The sequence below is a fragment of the Crinia signifera genome, chromosome 2 (assembly GCF_055691185.1).
Source record: "Crinia signifera chromosome 2, ASM5569118v1, whole genome shotgun sequence".
NCBI lineage: Eukaryota > Metazoa > Chordata > Amphibia > Anura > Myobatrachidae > Crinia > Crinia signifera.
The window spans coordinates 163,152,266-163,177,006 of record NC_139218.1 but is presented as its reverse complement, the minus strand read 5'-3'; positions in this window follow the sequence as shown (position 1 = coordinate 163,177,006).

The following is a 24,741-nucleotide window of genomic DNA, read 5'->3' as shown; positions in this document are numbered from 1 at the left end:
ACATTGCCTGTGCACAGTGAAGGTCAGAGAGAGACTTATAAGGGGACACGTATAGACAGTTGGAAACTGATTGGACAAAATGGCCCTTATTCTGAACGGTGTGGCCGGATCCGAATATGCGGCCAGGACTGTGCGTGCGAAACCCCGCCTTCCGTATGGATCGCTCACTCTGTCCGAATGCGGTAAGAAGCTGGCCGCACGGACCGCACGTGTATTTTTCATGGAATACGCCTCCTCCATCTCAGGGAACCTCCCCCATCATTCAATGGTCGCAGACCATCGACTGCAGGACCGAATGGTCCACCAGCTCCCGCAACCTCAGACCACACGGACATTTCTCCTTGCAAAAGCAGGGATCTGGGCGGGCAGCTGACATCCGGCGATGTCATATGTCCGCCCCCTACACGTGCGTCACGGCCGCATTACCATGCGTACGCCCAGCGTTTGCATGGGAACGCCCATGAAACGCGGGGCGTATGCATATGGTAATGAGCACAAATAGCCTTTCACGCCCCTCTCCACCCCCTGTTCGGAGTGTTCACATTTCATGCGGGATTTGGCCATACGCCCCGCTCGCACATGCGCAGAGACGCCTCTGCACATGCGCAGACACAAAACATCGGCGGCCCGAACGCACGCTGATATTACCGCACCAACCAGAATAAGGGCCATAGTTACTACTGAATAAGTTCGCATAGGATTAATATTGTCTAGGATATTTTAGGATTAAATGTTTGCAATAGAATTGTCTTAAGATTTATGCTTACCTGTTAGAGAGAAGTAGCAGATTTCGAATAGATAGGACCCTAAAAGGGAAAAAGCGCTTGTTAGAAGGTTGACATACATCCCCATAGGGGTAATATTATTGCGCAATAATAGCTTAGTTATATGTTGAGTATAGTTGTGCGTTTAAGATAAGTACAGCTGATATTTGAATATTGCACCATTGTTCGACTTTGCAACCTGGGACAACCAAGGTAAGGTTGCCTGATCATTGTATAGAGGAACGTCAAGGAGTGTCAGTTTGTCTGCATTGGAGTCACGTTCCGGTCTAATAAAGTGAATTGTATTCTGACTGTTAAACTATCGGGCAGCTGTTTGCCCCTCATATTGTGTATGTTATTACATTTGTATGTTCATTCTGGTTAAACTCTCTTAATAAAATAAACCCTGTTAAACTACACTTACTTGGTCTTACCTGGAAGGAGGAAAAGTCATCTTTCTGTGCCTGATATACAGGCGCATTACTGACAGCATGCACAAATCTGTCATCAGCGGGCATGGAGTGTGTGTGTTAAGGTGCCCACACACTAGAGTTTTTTTGGCCGATTTCCGATAAACTGGCCATATATATCGTCCGTTGTTTACCAATAATCGGTCGAAAATCAGCCGATTTTGGTCCGATGCGCGCTCCCGTGGATCTTTTGCTAAATCTTTTGATCTTACGTGCTGCATGTTATACACCTGCGCAGGTATATGTAACCAATATCTCTGAATTCTATTATCATGTAGTGTTCAAGATTGGTTGCTAAAACTATTCAGTGTGCCGGGGGAACCAATGTCTTGTTACTTACTAAGTATTAACCCATCCCTTGCATGCACCTGAAAAGTTTTACTGAACTAATTTAAGCATCTACCACTATCTGTATGTATGTTGTGAGAGGCAGAGAGGAGCTTGTATTAGGTGGAGATGCAGGTCCTGATATGCCACATGGAGTAGTCTGGGGTTGCTCCAAGGTAGGTAGCTCTTAGTTCAGATATACCCAGTAAGGAGCCATTATCATGTGGCTCCTTGCTGACTAATTGTAGACCCAATTTAGGGTAACAGTGGTGTGGGATGCGGTGCCCCTGGACTGGTTGGGCTTGGTGGCTTTAGTGCGGCATGCCCTTACATTCTATTAACACTTTTCCCTCACTAACACTATCTCTCTCTTATTTTAATTACATTTCATTTATCTCTCTCTTTATGTATAGCTTCGGCTTCCTATCACTAATTATTAACACTTAGGGCGAGATTTATTGTGTTTACCGTTTTTCCGAAAATGCGATTTTTTTCTCAAATCGCCCTGTATCTTTGTTTTTTAAAATCACATTTTTGCCTCTGGGACAGCGCGACAAAAGCTGTTAGCGGGCTGACCGGCTTTCTCCGATGCAGCTGTCAGTGCGGGCTGTCTGGCTCTGCTGCAGAGAGACCAGCGCTGGATCCTGGATCGGTAAGAATGTGGGTGTAAAAGTGAGGTGTGTGTGTATGTAATAAAGCAAATAATGCCCCGCAGGCTGGGACTTGTGGTTCTCCAAGTCCCAGCCTGCGGGGGAGGTCTGCTGGCACTTGTAGTTCTCCTGTATTAAGCAATGTTAGGAATGTGAATTTAACCATATCAGGCCGGCATCCAATGGCCAGGGACGCCGGTGACAGCCCCGGGCTTCAGCCCTGGACGGGTGAAGCCTGGGGGGAGGGGGACCCCTTTATTGGGGGGGTTCCCACTCCTCCAGGTACCCCGTTCAAGGCTGACCAGCCACGGTGCTCATGGTACGGCCGGGGGACCTTGTGTATAAAGTGTCCCCCGGCTGTGGCATGACACTGCGGGCTGTTTGAGCCCGGTGCTGGTTTCAAAATAGGGATGACCCCCAGATTTTTTGTCCCCCGTATTTTTGGAACCAGGACCGGTCCAAGAGTCCGGGGCTGGTTTCAGAAATACGGGGGATCCCTACGCTTTTTGTCATCCGTATTTTTGGAACCAGGTCCGGCTCAATGAGCCCGGGGCTGGTTATGTACAGGAGGGGGGACCTCACGCCAATTTTTTTTTTTACTTTTACACATATTTTACCAAAGAACCATACACAGATCACAATGATCTGTGCATGGTTCTGACAAAATCGCCATGTTTCTGACAAAATCGCCAGTCAGGATCAGGTCAATTTTTTTTTTGAACTTTAGACCATTTTTTTGGGAGATTTCCAAATTCGCATCTCATTAAAAATGTGAATTGTATATTTTTCAATGGTGAAAACATCTGGATGCGAATTCCGGAGTTAAAAAAAATCGCACTTTCAGAAAGTGCGATTTTGCGGCAAAAAGTGCGATTTATGCCGCAAATCGCCACCCATTAAGTAGTCGATTTGGGATTTTTTTTTTAAAAACGGCCGTTTTTGCGATATAAATCGCCAAAAACCCAACATCGATCTCTAATAAATGTCACCCTTAGTATCTCACTGGCATGCCGCACTGGGCTTATGATAGTTTTTGGGGTGCCACACCCTGCACCTAGATATAGCGCTAGGGACCCCTAATATACAGAGAAGCCTTGACGCGGCTTGGGGGCATGTCATACACCTGCGCAGGTATATGTAACCAATATCTCTGAATTCTATTATCATGTAGTGTTCAAGATTGGTTGCTAAAACTATTCAGTGTGCCGGGGGAACCAATGTCTTGTTACTTACTAAGTATTAACCCCTCCCTTGCATGCACCTGAAAAGTTTGACTGAACTAATTTGAGCATCTACCACTATCTGTATGTGTGCTGCATGGAAGATCAGAAGATCTAACAAAAGATCCATAGGAACGCACACGGGATCTTAAGAAAATTTTTTGGTAAAGATGTGCGCTTGCCTGAAATCTTTTCTCCAGGACAGGCAAAAGATTTGAAAGCTAATTTATGCATACATCTTAAGGTGCATACACACTGTACAATTTTTTTGACCAATTTCGTTGAAAGACATTTCCCTTGAACCCAGTGTCCTGGACGAAAGATGTTGACAAAAGATATTGATGACAGACGAAAGATCTAGCTACAGTTTATAGGCTCTTTTTGAAAGATATCTAAATTGAGCTGCATGCACAGGTAACGATCAATCTTGATGAACAACTGGCGGGTATGTGCATCATCATTCGTCGCTTCTCTGTCATCAATTTCTTTCGTCAAAATCTTTCGTCCAAGACACTGGGTTCAATGGAAATGTCTTTCAACAAAATTGGTCAAAAAAATTGTACAGTGTGTATGCACGATCACAGATCTTTCTACTGTGTGGGACCTTTACAGATAGAGCCATCCTCAACTAGCCCTTTAATAGGATTAAGTTAGCCAGAGCTGACGGACTGCCCCTACGGTATTGTCATATGTATTGTATTGCAGTTGAGAACAATAGGCCTTGGCTCACAGTGGATATCCAGAAAAGGCTAGCTGAAGAAGGCTCCATCTGTATGTCACACATGTTAAATCCTAATAAATCCCAAACCGATGGACAATAAGTAAAGGTGCCCACACACTAGAACGATTTTTTGGCCGATTGGCCGATTTCTGATAAATATGTTTATGTCTGATAAATATGTTTACTGATAATCGGTCGAAAATCGGCCGATTTCTGTCCGATGTGCGCTCCCGTGGATCTTTTGCTAAATCTTCTGATCTTACGTGCTGCATGAAAGATCTGAATATTTAACAAAAAGATCCATAGGAACGCACACTTAACAACGTTAAGAAGAATCTGTGGTAAAGATGTGCGCTTGCCTGAAATCTTTTGTGCAGTACAGGCAAAAGATTTGAAGGCTAATTTATGCACACATCTTATGATCACAGATCTTTCTAGTGTGTGGGCACCTTTAGTTTCGCAGTTTACGTAATGTGTCAGTAAACTTTTACCCTTTATTCCTAACTACGGGGGCGAACCAATGCATAGCGCCACATAGTGAACCTTATCCGTGTATCTCATGCTATACCGATACCCTTATGGCGGTATCCTTCACAGTACTAAGTACTTAAACACACTCTCAATGTACTATCTGCTTATTACAAATAAATTACATGAGACTTGGTATAAATTCGGAGTAAGTACTTCACCGTATGTACAGTATTTAGTCCCTAATGCACAAAGGGGTAACAGAATATGAAACAATTACACCCAGGGCCGGCGCCACCACTAGGCAAATCTAGGCATTTGCGTAGGGCGCCGGCCACTGGAGGGCGGTATTTCGCCCCCCTTGCCGCCCTGGTACCTGTCCTGCGGCGCTGTGCGTATATAAAGCTGGCGGCGGCGGCAGCGGGGGGTCCCTGCAGTCAATAAGAAATAACGAGCGCTATCTGCCGGGCTATGCGGAAGCGCTTCTGTTTTGGAAACACTGGCCGCACGCTGATTGGCTGAGTTTCAGCCAATCAGCGTGCGCCGTGCGGCCAGTGTTTCCAAAACAGAAGCGCTTCCGCATAGCCTGGCGGATAGCGCTCGTTATTTCTTATTGACTGCAGGACCCCCCACTGCCACCGCCGCCAGCTTTATATACGCACAGCGCCGCAGGACAGGTACCTGGGCGGCAGACACAGGGGCGCCCCCACCCCGACTTGCCTGGGGCGCTCCGGTGCCTTGCACCGGCCCTGATTACACCATATACAAATCTCTATACAATACTTAATAACTAACGAAAAGGTGAAAAACAAATGCAAGCACAATCAGCCACAGTACAACTACAACAATACAAAAGGTACAGTTACCGTCTCAACTCGCAAGCGCATTCGGACCGAGTATCTGTATTCAGTCCTTAGCACAGTCAAAATAGACCATCTCTAGACCATGCACAGCAATATATAGGGTCCAGACAATAGAATACAGTAAAGTTCTTCATTGGCCAAGAAGCAGGTTTCGATTCTCCTGATTGGTACAGTAAAGATGCACAGCTGTGTCTTTGTTCAAGGCTTCGTCATCATATGTCCAGGGGTCATGCTGTGCATCTGGTTTCAGCTGGATCTCTTACAGTTAGCCTTTCCTCATGGCAATGTATAACTTAAGATATTTTAGGTGACATTTAATAGGATGCGAGTTTTAGTAACATTTCAAAATCGCACTTTTTCATTTTTTCCTCCAAAACCGATTATTTAATGGGATGCGCTAATGCACCCAAAAAGTGCGGTGAAGTGCGAAGAGATGCGATGTGGTGCGATCTGATACGATTTTTTGACACAGTAATGTGCGATTCTCTGACCAACCGGAATGCGAATTACAACACTGCCTCTGCATGCCAAATAACCCCTAACCTATTGGCCCACCTAAGTCCCTACAATATGCATCACACCCCCTATATATAGGGGCACAGGTGCATTTTTGACCTGTGAAAAATAGTAAGGAGCATGGAGAGGAGAGGAGGAATGTCAAGGAGAGGAGTGTTAGTTAATGCAGGTGGCAGAGGCAGCAGTGGGCCAGTTACAGGCAGCAGAGGCACACTAAGGGCCTTATTCTGGTTGGAGCGTCCGGGCCGTACGCGTACGTCCCGGGGTTTTTTACGATCTGCGCATGTGCAGATACGCTAATGCGCCGGCGCGAACACTCTACAACGCTTACGGCCGGTGTCTCAACGTGCGAAAAAACCTGTACGCGAGCGTACGGGTAATGGGGCGGCATAGGGGCGTGTTGATGGGAGCGGCCGAAATAATGAGGGAAAATGGGCGTAAATATGGGCGTACACGGGGGTGTGCACCAAAAATGAGCGGTGCTACTACCGCACGATCGACTAAGGCACCGTTCGTTTCGGACACAAAACAGGCGGCCGCCAACCGCCAGCTAAAACCACCCCTACAGATACCGCTTGCCAGCGTGCGCCTGAGTTGGCTAATTAACGCTGATTACTACTCAAACACATACACAAACACATTGGAAGCTTATGTTTCTATACTTCTCCACATTTAAAGGTTTGTTTAATTTAAGGTAAGAATCTTTTTATACGCTAAGGTAGGTATTTGCTAAACAGACACATTCACTACCTGCTTTCATAGACTTTACGCAGTAGCACACTCAATCTACACAAGTCGACATGTGTCAACGTGTTCACTCTAATACTAACATAGGTTTTGTATTTAGGATACAATAACATAAACCACATCTAACACCTACAAAGGATGTTTCAGCAATGTTTGAAGCCCATGACCACTATTTTCCACACAATCTTTGTATAGTACCCAAAATAATGACCTGTACCACTATCTCATCTGCTATGATTTGGATTTCACTACACTCTGGATGTAAGATGCCACCAATCACATTATTGCACTCTCATCTCTCTAACAAAGGATTCCTACATCTGATTATGACACTGTCAAATCATATATATTTTAAAAGTTATGCATGTTTGTTCACAAGCTAATTTATCATGTTTGGCCCATTCACACATCTTTTTTTAGGGAGGACACATATGCATTCCTACAGAAATTTACCTTTTCACCCTTGTTTGTCTGCCTCACCCACTCCATGAGGAAAGCATTGTTCTGGACCTGCTTTTACCTACTACTGTAGGAGCTACCTCACCTGCACACAAACTGCTTTCTCACCTATTAAGTTGCTCTGCACATGTGCTGACACAAACTAATTAGCAGGGAAAAGTTGGATAGGAACATGGGAATGGCCATGGAGAGGGTTACACATGGGAAACTTCCACCACAGTTCAACAAATGTTCAAAAATACCCTGGTCAGTAAGTACACATAAATCTAGTATTTGTTTCACACAAGAAATTACACATACCACAATTTTGTTTTCATTTGTAAAATAAATTTATTTGCTGTTCAGCATCACAGCTTGACACTTTAATGTGAGAAATCAAATAAACAAATAAAATAGACACACAAATAATAAAACAGCCAGAACAAGAGGTTGCATATCTCCAAACATGTGTTACCCTGCAAATGCAATGGTGAAAGAAATGGGGACACCAGAATACGTACTGCAACAACCAGGGTGAATACTAAGCAAGATACACACCACCAAAAAAAAATATCCTGCATTTGTAGAGGTCAAAATACGAACTTTCATGCCCATGGCACGCAAATGGATCGATGGGCAACTCAGGAAGCGGATGTCCAGTGCAATTTAAACCTTTGGAACCAGGTCTCATTTGGGCCCTTTTTTGCCCCTTTTAGATGGGGCCTTGGGGACAGGGGCCTTTGGGTCAGCTGGCTTTCGGCGTCTTCCCCTAGTCGACACAGGAGGGTCAGCCGAGGTGGAAGGTTGGGGAGCAGCTTGGGGTGGGGCAGCAGATGGGGGATTGTCCCTTAGGGACCTGGCGGTGGACAGCTGCTCCGCAATAAGTTCATTCTGGCGGCTGAGGTGTTGGCCAATGCTTAGCATGCCAGCCGCCAGAGTTTCATTAATGCGGTTCAACGCCTCAACCTGCAGCTGGTTTGTGGCCTTCCACTCCGCCAGAAAATCCGCCACCTGCTGCTGACGGATCGCAGCATCCACCCCTTGCTGCTCGATCCTGTCCAGCGTCACCAACAGGCTCTCACTCAATGTCTCCTGTGGCTGGGGCTGGGGGCGACGTCTTGCTGGAGGCTGGACCACCTGCTCCACCTGTGGCTCTGCAGAGGAAGATGCTGCCGGTACATCCTGACTTTCTGCTTCTGCTAGGATAAGAATTGAAAACAATGTCACCATCACATACGCAATAAAAAATATCTTTCTAAATACAATGCATTACTGTGACTTACCATCAAAAGCAGCAGCAAAGACCTCCGCCGGGAGCTCACTGTCCATATTGGAGATCCCCCTGATCTCCCCCACATCGATGACGTCACAGGAGTCCAGCTCCAGGGGGGTATACTCCAAATGGTCAGGCATAGGACCGCTCCCGGTGGACATGCTGTGGTTGTACCGGTCAGTCATCTTCCTCTTCAGGGCACTTTTGAAGTCAGTCCACCTACAAGTTTAAAAATACAAATATCACCATGAGATATGTGCACCACTGTGCTACGTGTAGGGTTACCACCTAGTCCCTTTAATTCCGGACACATGTTACTTACACAGGTTCTGTGGCAGTTTAAAATTAGGTGAAGTGGAGTCTTGAAGTCAGCCAGCCACAGAACCTGTGTAATTAATATGTGTCCGGAATTAAAGGGACTAGGTGGTACCCCTAGCTACGTGACATTTCCTAGTGTGGGTGATCTTATGTTTTTTTGCCATGTGTGGCCAAATATTTCTTTGATGGACAAAACCATGTGCACTGCAGGTGAGGCAGGTGTAAAACCCCACCCAAATCTGATTATCTCTGCACAAGTAACACCTGCCTCACCTGCAGTGCACATGGTTTTGTCCATCTAAGAAATATTTGGGCAGAAAGAGTGAACTAGAATAAGGGCCTCAGTTCCTGCTGGAGACTGCTGAAAAATTGACCTGACAAACACACTAACCTTTTCTTCACCGCGTCCCAAGTTCTGACCACTGGTGCCACCTGGTTCACTTCCTCTGTGATCTTGTCCCAAAGGTTTCTCCTTGCACTGGCACCCGGCTTCCTGGTTGCCAATTCAATCCATTCGCGTGCCCTGGGCACTAGAATTCGCATTTCGGCCTCTACAAATGCAGGGTTTCTCCTTCTGGTGGTGGTATCCTGCTCAGTCATCACCCTAGATGTTGCAGCACATTTTCTGGTGGCCCCAGTTCTCTCACCATGCACCTGCTGGGTCACACCTGTTTGGAGAGATGCAACCTCTTGTTCTGGCTGGTTGCTTGGCCCTTGTGGAGCTGGTGGAGGTTCACCAGGGCCTGTTACTGAGGGGCCCGCTTGATCTTGCAGGCGACTCCTCTCTTGGGTCCTCCTTCTCCGCTCCTGTTCCCTCTTCTGTAATGCTTCAAGCAGGGATTCTGCTTGTGCTCTCTGCAGAGCGTCCTCTGCTGCTGAATCGTCAGAGTCAGACATGTTTGCAGCAATTGTGGGCTGCATCTGACTGAATATTTATATGTTAATCTCCCGCCATGAACAAGGGAGCGTATATTTTTTCCCGCAATGTAGATGCAAATTTACGCCGATATTTCCCGCCGATAATTGCCGCTTAAATTACGCAGGTCTCAATGCACCTGATCAATCACCCGTATATGTATATACACAGGTTGTGGAGCAATGTGGGCTACATCGTGAAATGTGTGCACCTGTCATTCCAATGATGAGTGTTGTCAGCTGGTATCTGTTGGAGTTCGTGTATGCTTTGTGAGTCACATTTCAAAACATCACGTTATAATGCTTGCCTTGCATATGTAATGTCTATGCAATTGTCATACAGCAACATGTTGCATTGTGGCCCTTTAAGCAGCGTAGTTATGAGTAGACGGGGTGCGTGTATTATTTTCCGCATACTGTATATACAGTACTTTTCTCTTCATGGCAATCGGTGTATTGAGCCCCCTTTAAGCAGCGTAGTTATGAGTAGACGGGGTGCGTGTATTATTTTCTGCATACTGTATATACAGTACTTTGCTCTTCATGGCAATCGGTGTATTGAGCCCCCTTTAAGCAGCGTAGTTAGGAGTAGACGGGGTGCGTGTATTATTTTCCGCACACTGTATATATACAGTTCCTCTCTATACATTGAATGCATGCTGTTGGTTGTGGTGTGTATATCGGAACGGTCCGCGTAAGTTTCTATTCGCATCCAGTTTGTTAATGTAAGAGGGATTAATAAAGTTAATACCAAACAAACAATTTTTTACACCAATCAGCAAGCACCAAAAGTGATATATGTACCTGCAATTAATAACTGCGCCATTGCAACCATGACAGCAAACAGAGCTAGGCCATTCTCCAACTCTGAGCTGTTGGCCCTGGTCCACGTCATGGACCGTCACCTGGGGCCCAGGGGCCCATATGTTTCTAATGCGGACAAGCGGCGGGCGTATAATGCTGCCCGCCGCCTGATATTTTCCACGACCGGCGTCCGCAGAAGCCTGGGGCAGGTTGAGCGGCGCTGGTCAGACCTGCGCCGGCGGCAGCCCGTTCTACTGTGCAGCCTTCGCCGCCATATTGCCCGATGTAAGTTTTGATTACTAGTATGTCTGCGTTTTTTTAGCAATGTTGTGTGTACTTTTTAAAAATAGGTTGCTGAGTATGGGGGTGTATATGGGTGTATATGGGTGTATATGGGGTGTATATGGGGGTGTATATGGGGGGTATAGGGGGGTGTATATGGGTGTATATGGGGGTGTATATGGGGTGTATATGGGTGTATATGGGTGTATATGGGGTGTATATGGGGGGTATATGGGGGGTATAGGGGGGTGTATATGGGGGGTATATGGGGGGTATAGGGGGGTGTATATGGGGGGTATAGGGGGGGGTTTAAGTAGTTGCTCAGTTTTTTGGTGTAGGATATCAAATAGTTAGCATGATAAATGTCTAAAATATCACAGCAATGATCATTTGGAAGGTTATGAGCATGACTAATGTGAATTTTTCTTTCCCCCTTTTTTATGAATCCCAATCTTCGATTTCTATGCCATCAACATGAACATTGCAGCACGGGCAAGAGCCGCCAGAGAAGCCCGGGAGCAGGCACGCCGGGACCAGGCAACCCCAGAGCAGCCAGAGGAGGAGGAAGAGGAAGAGGAAGAGGAGGAGGAGGAGGAAGAGGAGGAGGAGGAAGAGGAAGAGGAGGAGAAGAAAGAGGAGGAGGAGGAAGAGGAGGAGGAGGAAGAGGAGGAGGAGGAAGAGGAGGAAGAGGAAGAGGAGGAGAAGAAAGAGGAGGAGGAGGAAGAGGAGGAAGAGGAAGAGACACAGGGTGCTGTTTGGACCCACAGAATTTCCCCATCCCCTTCCCCCTCCACAACCCCCACCCCCACCACCTCCCCAACCCCCACCCCCCCTCCCCACCCCATTTCCAACCCCCCTATACCTCTCCACCACCCACCCCCAGTAACAGCCACTACCGTGGTCCAGACTCCAGGACCAGCATTGGAGTTGCTCCAGACCCCCCCAACCACCGCACAGCCAACCAGCGGTGACGAGGATGGCTCAAGTAGCCGTAAGTAAATAATTTGTCTAATGTTTACCTACACATTTCTACACATCAACAATCACAACAACCACATATGTGTATCCAACATCAACATTAGTTGCAACATATCACTGCAGGGCGACCATGAGGTGTGTCCTGTCCTTCTCCAGGAACAAGGGTCCCCTTGGTGGTTTTTTTGAGTGTGGCCATGCCTCACCCCTTGAATAATTGACATAACAGTACATCCAATGAGATATCCGACATTAGTGGTGTGGTAGTTATGTGGCTCCAGGTGTTGGGTAACTCCAGTTCCCAGCATGATGTGCAACACAGGGCCGGATTATAATGGAGGCACAAGGGGTCAGTGCCCCTGGGCCCCCCTCTAGCTAGGGGCCCCCTGTGGTTGTCATGTATTTTTGACCAAAAAAATGTGTAAGTTGTTTTTTTTCTTTTTTAGCTAAATGTTTTGTGCATGGGTGGGGTAGTGCTGCAGCTTCACCTATCTGCCAATGTGACAATGATTTATGGTGCTGAGCATCGGGAGCCAAGGCACACTGATTGCACAAGTGTGCAGTGCATTTCTGGGAGTTGACTAAGTCCCATGACACTTTGCACCAGAGGACAGAGGCTGAGAAGTTTGTGCTGAGCTCTGATTGGTGGAGCTCATTACATGCTTCTCAGGTCCATGGAGAACAGCAGCAGCAGCTTAGTCATGGGAGGGATTTTAATCAGAGGCAGCACTAGGACTGTGAGGTCTCCACCAGAGTAAGGGGCAGAGGGACAAACACAGGCTTTTCATGTGGTGTGTGTGTGTGTGTGTGTATATATATATATATATATATATATATATATATATATATATATATATATCCCCTGCAGTTAATTAAGTATATTATTTTGTAGTACTGTGTTTACAGCAGACCCATCTTCAATGTAGTTTAAAAATGTATGTGGCCTTCACACATAACTCTCAACTTATTTTTAGGTACAAATACAACAAACATTTGTGTCTGTTATATATTAATTTTTTATTTTTATCCCTTCCCTACAGACACTGAACAGCAGCAGGAGGAGGTGGCACGGATCCGGAGGGAAATATTCCTAACCCTGCTATATTTATTTATTCTTTTTGCCCAACTGGACGACCTCATTTAATTTTTTTTTATCCCCCCCCCCCCCCCCTTATTATTTTTGCCCAAAATAAACGTTTATGTACAGTTCGAAATTGCCTGTGTTTTTACTAATAAATATGTTAGAGGGCTTGTAAGGGTAGGTACATACAGATGTGTACTGTACGTTATACTTGTAATTTGAGGTGAGGGGTAATGATTGATGTGTGAATGTGTGTGTTTTTTAGTAAAATAACACATAGTGAAAATGCATGCATGTTTAATGTTGTTAGATTAAAACATCACACATAACATCAGGGTAGGTATACATGTTACACATTGTGGACAAAGTAATTATGGACATAATTTAGTACATATACAGAAACACCAACATAACTTGATGTAAAAGTAACAGCAATATGGGGACACATAGATAGTGATTAAAATGCCACATTAGAACATAACAAATATACATGTAATGAGGGTTCAAATGTAGTTTTATTAGGTCTTTATTAAGGTAGACAATTGAGTTAATAGAAAACAATAATTGAATAACAAATAGATTAATTAATCAATTGTCAGATTAGTAGTTGAGAGGCAAGATTTGCAGGTCCATATATGTGAAGGGTATGCCAGCGTGCACGGACGTACGCTCACTCTCACGAGCGGTGACATAAGCTGAGTTTTCCATTGAAAACAATAGGGACCCGTCCGTGCAAACTGGCGTACGCTCAGATCTCCGCAAGAAGTCGGTGGGGAGACGGAGGAAAGACGGCCGTAGACGGCGCCGTACGCTCAGTTGTACGCCTGTTGTCGGAGTGTAAGGGCTGGCCCGGCCGCGTACGTTGCCGTACGCTCATTTGTACGGCACTCCCCTTCTACGTTATTTCTGCCCGTACGTAAGCGGCTGATTTGTGGGTGGACTTAACCCTAACGGCCGCGTACGGCTAGCGTGCGGTAATGGTGAACGTACGCACGTTTGGCCGCTCCGAGCAGAATAATGCCCTAAGAGCCAGCAGTGTGAGAGGGAGAGGCAGCCAGCCTGGACACATCAAGGCCTGGGCCAGGCCGGACCCTGGAGGAGTAGACAGAGGAGGAGGAGGACCCTTTTGCCTCCCCATCCACTCACACAGGAGGACCTGTTCAGCACACAGTCCGAGGAGGAACTGCAGGAGGCCCACATGTCTGATGTCGACTGGCCTGAGGTCGAGGAAGATGGAGGTGAGGAGGAGGAGAGTGATGCTGCCCTGGAGGAGGAGGGGGACATGGGCGCAGAGGAGGTGGAGGAGGAGCCAGAAAGTGCCCGCACTCAAAGTGGCTGTAAGGTGCGTTTTTCCTACAAGGAAAATGCGGCACTTGTCGGCGCCGTAATCCCTGTATTTAACAGGCTGCTAGGGAAGCATAACAACAGGAGGACTGCACAACAGAAGAGGGCCATGTGGGAGTCTATCACTGGCGCAGTCAATGCAGTTAGCAGCCACAAAAGAAGCGTAAGAAATGTCAAGAAGCACTTTAATTACATAAAAAGGCTACTCAAAGCCAAGATGGCAACCAAAATAAAAGAGGCCAACCACACTGGAGGAGGCACCACCCGTGACATATACATCATATGAGAAGAAACTCAAGCGAATAATACCACCAGTGGTCCTTCCTGGGGTCCATGTGGCAGACATGGATAGGCCACTAACGCCACCCCAAGCTGGTAAGTGTTCACACATTTTCATGTACATCATCCATTGCAATGTTTTATAACTGTAATGCTCTCTTTTAATGTTTGCATAACAATAGTGCTGGCGTGGAACTACATATCCCAGCAAGGTTAACGTATGTAAATGTAATGGTCATAGATTGCAATTGTTGGTGATGCTGGGTCATGTAGTTCCACACCTGCTGGTATTGGTCAAATGCCTAACAAATTATGTTACAGGTTTAAATTGCTCAGGCCCCAAACATAGTTGTAATGTTGTAATAGCTAAAACGCCTCCATACAGCATTATTGCAGGCATTTTTTTACAAATAGAATAAAAAAAAAATGTTTTATATTTTCTAAAACAACAAGATATTGGCCACAAATAATTGGTCAACATGACCCATGTGTGCCCCAGGGGTACAAGCAAAAAAAACACATTATGATGCATGCTGGTAAGAAATGCAACATTTGTAACGGCTTGCCACCATTTTGTTTGCAGATCATCAATCCTGAAGTGCTCATGCACCAGACACAGGATGACACATATGTCCAGATGCAGAGGCTGCAGGTAAGCAAAATGAATGCAAAACCATTACACATACATTACACACACCCATGTACAATGCACAATAGGCTACACAACAATCTCCTGCACCCTACTGTAAACCAAATATAGGTTCAATGTCAACTACATTGTTTAAAGAAATTTATGCAGCATGTTTCAATATTAATACATGCTCATTGAACCAATGTCATATTGGCTGATGCCAAAAAAATAACACATTAGAGTGCTGCCAGATATGCTGGCCATGCCATGGACTGATTGAGACCCACTACATACCAACGGAAATGAATTTAATGTGAAACACCCATCCTACCATTACATTTATTCCCTAGGTACATGTGTTACTGAACAGTACCCATTGTTATGTGGCATAACCCACAAGACACCTTAAAAGCAATATGACACATACTGCACAATTATGGTGGAATACTTACCAATTTCTCTTTTTCAGCAGGATCACCACAACTACTGGTGCAACCAACAGAAACAGCAGAAATGATGGAAGAAGATACAGAAATACTTCTTCACCCAGTGGAAGCCTTCTCACCTGAGGAAGAAAACACAGCAACAACTGTCACTACAACGCTGTCAACTGTGGTGACACACCAGCAAAGCACACCCACCCAAGCCCCCTATACACCAGAAGAGGTAGCATGCTCATTACATACATTTAAAAACAAACAAATAGAATTTATGGCAATGCAAAGCCATCAAATGGGCAATATGCAAGGATACCTGGGAAAAGTGTGCTTTATAACTCACCAATAATTCCTTTTCTTGTTAGAGATCCCATGGCAGCCATAACACTGGGATATCTTCCCTTCTCCTAGTTTAGACAGAATGTTTTTCAGGGACCGCCCACCTTGGGTATATTAGTCTCCTCCTCCCTCTCCTCTGTGTCTTTCGTCTGTCTCCGTTTTTGCAGGTTTCTGAAAAACACATATATCTGGGAGGGATCTAGATGGCTGCCATGGGATCTCTAACAAGAAAAGGAATTATCGGTGAGTTATAATTCGCACTTTTCTTTTACGATCCCCATGGCAGCCATAACACTGGGACATACCCAAGCTTACAACAAATGGGAGGGAGACCATGATATATGCAAGTAAAAGGATTTATTTCTCTAGTCAGCATTATTTTTCTGACAGAGCTTCATTTAACACATGGTTCCCAAAGTGGGCAGTTGTTATATCAAGGGCATAATGTTTCGAGAATGTATGGACCAAAGACCAAGTTGCTGCCAAGCATATATCTTTCACTGAAGCTTTGGCCTTCTTAGCCTATGACGTTGAAATTGCCCTAGTGCAGTGGTTCCCAAACTTTTTGAATCACGGCACCCTAATTTATCATAATATTTTTCAAGGCACCCCTAGGCCAAAAGTTTGTTACTGAGAGTTTCAGAAAAAATATAAAATTAAATAAGTTGTGATTAAATTGTATCCTTAGGTCCAGTTATATGGAGAGGAACATGATTCACTTCTGTTTACCCACATATTTTATAATTGGAAGCCATGAGCACTGATTTTGCCTATTTCATTGGCCATAAATAATTTTAATTGGTCCTGGACCACCAACCTAAGGCACCCATGCAAGTGCTCCGAGGCACCCCTGGGAGCCTAGGCGCACAGTTTGGGAACCACTGCCCTAGTGGAATGTGCCTTTATGATTGAGGGTACTTCTTTGTCTTCATGCTGGTAAGCATACACAATCACTTCCCTGATCCATCAAGAAATGATGAAGAGATGTTTTGTCTTTCGCAAATTGGCTGTTCTTTTTCTATAAATTGATATTGCTCGAACGAGATCTAGCATGTGCCAGGTCTTCTGCTCATCATTCTCAGGTTTTGGGAAGAAACTTGGTAAAGTTATGTCCTGGTTCAAGTGAAAAGATGATATCACTTGTGGAAGAAAGTTTGGATTCATCCTTAGGACTACTCTATCAGGGAAAAAACACTTAATAGGGCTCTTCTACCCATAGGGCTTGAAGTTCTCCGATTCTTCTTGCAGAAGTTATTGCGATGAGGAACACCACTTTCCATTAAAGAAATTTCATTGGAATTTCTGACAAAGGTTCAAATGGATCTTTTGATAACACCGTCAGAACTAAATTCAGATCCCAGGGTGCTACTAAAGATTTTATAGGAGGTTGAATCTTTCTCATAGCTCTTGAAAACCTTTTCACCATTTTCTCTTTTGCTAGACTACGGTCAAAAGGATACTTAAGGCTGAAATTTGTGCTTTAATAGTGGCGGTTGCCAGGCCCATCTTGAATCCTTCCATTAGGAATTGTAGAACTTTATAAGTTGGAATCTCATGAAAATTTTTCTTAAACTTCCCCCAACTCAGGAATTTAAGCCACGTCCTATAATACGCCAGAGACTATACTTTCTTTCTGGCTTCAAGAATCACCTCTACCACCTGACTGGACAGATCATATCTTCTCAGGACTTCCCGCTCAATTTCCACACCTTTAAGGAAAATGTGCTGGGATCTGGATGACAAACTGGTCCCTGGATCAGTAGATCTGATTGTATTGGTAGGCTCCAGGGTTCTTGTAGCATCATGTTGAGAGCCGTTGAGAACCATGCTCTCCTGGGCCAATTTGGTAGGATGATTATCACTTCTACTTTGTCTTCTGTTATTTTCTTCAGAACTTTGCTTATCATATGAATGGGTGGGAATACATACCCCAGTTTGAATTTCCATTTCACTGAGAAAGCATCTATTGCTAGAGCTTGCGAGTGATAGAACTTGGAGTAAAAGGTATTCACCTTCTTGTTGAAAAAGGTCGCCACGAGATCTATCTCTGGTTCTCCGAATTTTCTCACAATTAACTTGAAGATTCTTTTGTTTAGCTCCCATTCTCCAGGTAACATCTCCTTGCGACTCAGGAAATCTGCCACCACATTTTCTGGGCCTGGAATGTATACTGCAGATATCGACCGAAGATTCGCTTCTGCCCATGACAAAATCTTCCCTGAAACTTCCATCAGGAATTTGGCTTTGGTACCTCCCTGATGATTTATATATGAGACTACTGTCTTGTTGTCTGACATGACTCTCGAGTGGGAATCTTGAATCTGTCGCGTAAGATGTTCCATTGACTTCCAGACCGCCAGCAATTCTCTCGCATTGGAGGATTTCAGACTCTCTTCCACTGACCAAGCTACTTGAACTGATATTTCTTGCAAATGGACTAAAATATTATCCAACAGATTGAAGGGAATGATGCCAAACCTCTTGACCACACACCAATTAGGATTCACAAATGACCGGCATTCGGTTCTGGGAATCCGCTCGGCTATAGCAGTCGTGGCCTCCTCGTCCAATAATGCTGACAAATCCACAGTATTGTTGAGTCTTAAAGCAGAGAAGGCTTTCGACAAAATTTTATGGAAATATCTCTTTGGAGTTTTGTATCACAGGGGTTTTGGTCTTCCCTTCATAAATTTAATTAAATACCTATACTATAAACCCACTACTAAACTATTAATTAATGGTCTTCTGGGTAATTCTCTGATACTACAACGGGGGACACGACAGGGCTGTCCATTGTCCACTTTATTATTTAATTTAGCATTGGATCCTCTACTGCGTCACCTACAACAATGGACAGTTTTACAAGGAATAAAAATTGGATCTCAAGTATTGAAATTACAAGCCTTTGCAAATGACCTATTGATATTTATCTCTAACCCTGAGACAAGCCTAGAACCCTTGTTTGATACGCTTCACCAATATGGTTTGCATTCAGGATTCAAGATTAATCTTTCAAAATCAAAGAAAAAAAGTGATGTGCCAGCGCTGGCTGAATAATTAGAAAGACCAGACGGTATCTCAAAAATATATTACAAATTTAATTATACATATATAAAAACAATCAAGAAAAATAATAAACATAAAAATAATGATAATATTAAAATTGAGCACAGAATGCTTGATGAATATTGCGGAGTTCCACACTTGTGGAATAAAAGATGAAAGTTAGTAATATTACCATCTGTAGACTCAGGTGTGATAGATGGAAACACCAAAAGAAAGGTGATGATGAAGTCCCATTTGAAATACCCTAAGGAGGGATGCAGATAAACTTCTCCCTATTTGGCGTCTTCTCCTTATGTTTGCTGGATGATTAGGAACTGGCTTAAGTCCCATAAACGATTTGTAATCCAATGGAAAGATTAAGAGATGGTGGACGTCTGTGGGAGATGGGACATCACTTTGAGAGATGGAAGATGGTGATTAAATGCAGCTCAACGCGTTTCCCCGGATGTTTGCTGTCCGGCTTCCTCAGGAGCAAGTGACACTTGCTCCTGAGGAAGCCGGACAGCAAACATCCGGGGAAACGCCTTGATAAAGCTGTCCCTTGTGACAGCGAAACGCGTCGGTGATCAAGTGGGACCCCCAGTGTGTGTTTACCTGTACCTGCTGAATTATTCTGGGACTCTGTAACCACCTCTTCAATTATTTGGAGCAATTCTACCTCCAAGGCACAGAGCACTTTACTACGTAAGCCTCCCCGCATCAATCCGGATTGGGGTAACAAGATCAAGGCTTGTCTGCTTAATTTGGAGTACTCAACCCATTTCCCTACTGTACTACATCCGCACTTTAGAGAGGATCCCTACAAGCAACATCTTTTGCCCCATTGGGCCAGGGACACCTCCAGCGACATTTGGGATTACAAATTGGGACTCAAACTTGGACTCCAGTGCCCGCATCCAAGTGGTTATCTACCAGAGCAGGTTATATATTCTTCACACCACTAACGGTCCACCTGTTGTTGTTTTTTTTTTTTAATATATGATAATTATCCTCCTTTTATATTTATATCTATATATATATTTTTTATCCGTTATATGTATTGTATGTTCAATTTATATTGAGATGTATTTACTCATTAAAATTTGAGAGCGCTGCAACTATCCCTCCTTTTTTCTTTGTAACTTTTACCAGGGATCTGACTAATCCCTTGTTGCAGCAGCTCATCCTGAGCCAAACAACCACGACCAGCGCTCTAAACAGCTTTTGCTGCTCTTCCATCTTCCCTTTATAGGTAACAACAATTTTCAACATGGCTTGGCAACGCAGCCGTTTCGATCGTGGCATTCTCAGGGGATGCAATCTATCAGACAACTCGCAAATAAAGAAACAAAAAAAATACTAACATATGTCCAGGCAAAATCCCTTCACGACTTTTTACCACCCTGTAACTTAGCCTTTCTCCAGGCTCAGCATTATGCCAATAAGGTGATAACCTTTTTAAATGATGCTGACTGGGATAACCAGCTTGACAGAGCTCTCTTAAATATAAGCTATTGTAGAAAAGCAATAACATACTTCTATCAAATACTAAGAGAACCTTACTACACTGGTCAATTCCAAACAGGCATTACTAAATGGCAGACACATTTCCCCAACCTAGATGAAAAAACTATTCTAAATACTTTATTGTATTCCATTAAAACAATTTCCGCCACATCCTATAAAGAAATGTTTTTTAAAATATTTTATAGAGGATATTTATCCCCTCATCGTTCTAGCCTAATAGGCCTCACCAGCTCCTCATCATGCCCTAAATGTAACCATTCTGATGCAAATTTATACCATTGTTTATGGGAATGTACAACCATTCAGAGATTTTGGATGATGGTGAGACAATTTGCAGTGGACCACTTGGTAAACTACTTATTACTAACACCAGAATGGGCCATTTTGGGATTTTTACCAACTACCCCTAAACTCTCAGTTGGCTGTAGAAAAATTGCTACTGTATGTATCCTCAATTGCGAGGAAAATGTATATTACAACAGTGGATATCCACTTCGCCTCCCTCAATTTCGATGTTTGAGGAAAAACTGTTCCAAATATTTAAACTTGAATGGACTGAAACAACTCTCCATAAAGAATCCCAGACAAAACTTTTCTTCGAAATATGGGAAAGTTATATAGATACATTACCAACAGAAACTAAACAACAAATACATAAATGCTTCCACACAACCCTCTGGTACGAAACTAGAGTACTTCTGCAGGACCCGCCAATTATTCAACAATAATTCAGGATGGCCATCTTGGACGCGCATGGTTCCCCCCCTACCCCCCCCTATCCTCCTTCCCCTTTCTATATATTATTTATTTGTTTTTATTTTTATTTTTTTATTCTTTATTCCTTTTACATCTTAAAATAGAATAACATACAATTTACCAGTGATTATATCATCTTTATCTAATTAAAAGATGAAAGACGCTGTGATACGAATAACTTTGTTTATTGATAATTACACATACAAATGCAACATACGTTTATCACACATTTGATGAATGAATCCTGATTTTGTTTAGATTTCTTGTATTACTGCTGACTGTAAACTGTCCTTTTACAAAATCCCTGTCATGTGACCTTTACAGTTGTAAGCACTTACCAATACATAATATAATTGAGAATGGAACATTGGAAATGATTGTAAGTTTTACTGTTACAAAATATTCTGTTATTATGTTCAAACTTGAAAATAAAAACAATTTTGAAAAAAAAAGAAACAAGTCAAATGAACAAAATAGTGTGAATAAGTAAGTATTTCAGGGGTGAGTTAGCAGGTTATTGGGGTAGTAAGTCCTGATATTTTTGGAGGTTGCAGTGGCCACTACGCCATTCAAAATAGGCAGGCTTTAGCATATGCAGTTAGGCCCCGTAGGATGATTTTAGCTAAAAATTTATAATTAATCAATGAGCTGAGGTGGAGTCTTAGCCAGTGGTACCATGAGGGGTGTGTAATGCCCTTTAGGGTAGACAGCCAATCAGCTGCCAGATTCAATCTGTCAGTCAAACACAGCAGCAAATCAGAGAGCTGGCCATTGATCAGAAGGCCCTTTATGACATCACAGACAGACCCACGGAACTCTCTGTGCTTGTCTGCTGGCTGGCTGGCTGTCAGTTGGGTGGGCGGGGCAGAGGGGGAGGATGTACATCTCGTTTACCCTGAAAATTGCGGTTTTTCTGCTTTTCCGGAAAAAGTCGCGGTCCGACGCGCAAAAGTGGGGTATCGTAGAAATCACCTTTTAAAGACGCACCATTCTGGCCCCACAAAAATGGGCATTTCAAAATAGAAACAAGTCAAATGAACAAAATAGTGTGAATAAGTAAGTATTTCAGGGGTGAGTTAGCAGGTTATTGGGGTAGTAAGTCCTGATATTTTTGGAGGTTGCAGTGGCCACTACGCCATTCTAAATAGGCAGGCTTTAGCATATGCAGTTAGGCCCTGTAGGATGATTTTAGCTAAAAAGTGCCCCAAAAACTCAAAAGGGCTTGTATCTTGCAAGGGAAAATATGGGAAACATGACTTAGACACCAAATGATACACTGTATGCCATGTTTCCAAATTTTTATGCACAGTGGTTACAGTATGAAGCGTATGCATGTGAATATACAAAGGTGCATTGAATTAAACAAGTCCAATGAGCGTGAAAAAAATGGCAGTTCTGCCTGCTTTCATCCATCATTTGTTCTAAATTTATAATTAATCATTGAGCTGAGGTGGAGTCTTAGCCAGTGGTACCATGAGGGGTGTGTAATGCACTTTAGGGCAGACAGCCAATCAGCTGCCAGATTCAATCTGTCAATCAAACACAGCAGCCAATCAGAGAGCTGGCCATTGATCAGCAGGCCCTTTATGACATCACAGACAGACCCACGGAACTCTCTGTGCTTGTCTGCTGGCTGGCTGTCAGTTGGGTGGGTGGGCGGCAGAGCGGGAGGATGTATGTCTCGTTTCTCCTGAAAATTGCGGTTTTTCAGCGTTTCCGGAAAAAGTCGCGGTATGACGCGCAAAAGGGGGGTATCGTAGAAATCGCCGTTTAAAGACGCACCTTTCTGGCCCCACAAAAATGGGCATTTCAAATTAGAAACAAGTCAAATGAACAAAATAGTGTGAATAAGTAAGTATTTCAGGGGTGAGTTAGCAGGTTATTGGGGTAGTAAGTCCTGATTTTTTGGGAGGTTGCAGTGGCCACTACGCCATTCAAAATAGGCAGGCTTTAACATATGAAGTTAGGCCCCGTAGGATAATTTTAGCTAAAATGTGCTCTAAACACTCAAACCGGCTTGTATCTTGCAATCGAAAATATGGAAAACATGACTTAGACACCAAATGATACACTGTATGCCATGTTTCCAAATTTTTATGCACAGTGGTTACATCATGAAGCGAATGCATGTGAATATACAAAGGTGCATTGCATTAAACAAGTCAAATGAGCGTGAATAAAATGGCCGGCCTGCCTGCTTTCATCCATCATTTGTTCTAAATTTATAATTAATCAATGAGCTGAGGTGGAGTCTTAGCCAGTGGTACCATCAGGGGTGTGTAATGCACTTTAGGGTAGACAGCCAATCAGCTGCCAGATTCAATCTGTCAATCAAACACAGCAGCCAATCAGAGAGCTGGCCATTGATCAGCAGGCCCTTTATGACATCACAGACAGACCCACGGAACTCTCTGTGCTGGTCTGCTGGCTGGCTGTCAGTTGGGTGGGTGGGCGGCAGAGGGGGAGGATGTACGTCTCGTTTCTCCTAAAAATTGCGGTTTTTCTGCGTTTCCGGAAAAAGTCGCGGTCCGACGCGCAAAAGTGGGGTATCGTAGAAATCGCTTTTTAAAGACGCACCTTTTTGGTCCCACAAAAATGGGCATTTCAAAATAGAAAAGAGTCAAATGAACAAAATAGTGTGAATAAGTAATTATTTCAGGGGTGAGTTAGCAGGTTATTGGGGTAGTAAGTCCTGATTTTTTGGAGGTTGCAGTGACCACTACGCCATTCAAAATAGGCAGGCTTTAGCATATGCAGTTAGGCCCCATGTAGGATAATTTTAGCTAAATGTGCCCCAAACACTCAAACCGGCTTGTATCTTGCAATCGAAAATATGGGAAACATGACTTAGACACCAAATGATACACTGTAAGCCATGTTTCCAAATTTTTATGCACATTGGTTACAGCATGAAGCGAATGCATGTGAATATACAAAGGTGCATTGCATTAAACAAGTCCAATGAGCGTGAAAAAAATGGCCGGCCTGCCTGCTTTCATCCATCATTTGTTCTAAATTTATAATTAATCAATGAGCTGAGGTGGAGTCTTAGCCAGTGGTACCATCAGGGGTGTGTAATGCACTTTAGGGTAGACAGCCAATCAGCTGCCAGATTCAATCTGTCAATCAAACACAGCAGCCAATCAGATAGCTGGCCATTGATCAGCAAGCCCTTTATGACATCACAGACAGACCCACGGAACTCTCTGTGCTGGTCTGCTGGCTGGCTGTCAGTTGGGTGGGTGGGCGGCAGAGGGGGAGGATGTACGTCTCGTTTCTCCTAAAAATTGCGGTTTTTCTGCGTTTCCGGAAAAAGTCGCGGTCCGACGCGCAAAAGTGGGGTATCGTAGAAATCGCTTTTTAAAGACGCACCTTTTTGGTCCCACAAAAATGGGCATTTCAAAATAGAAAAGAGTCAAATGAACAAAATAGTGTGAATAAGTAATTATTTCAGGGGTGAGTTAGCAGGTTATTGGGGTAGTAAGTCCTGATTTTTTGGAGGTTGCAGTGACCACTACGCCATTCAAAATAGGCAGGCTTTAGCATATGCA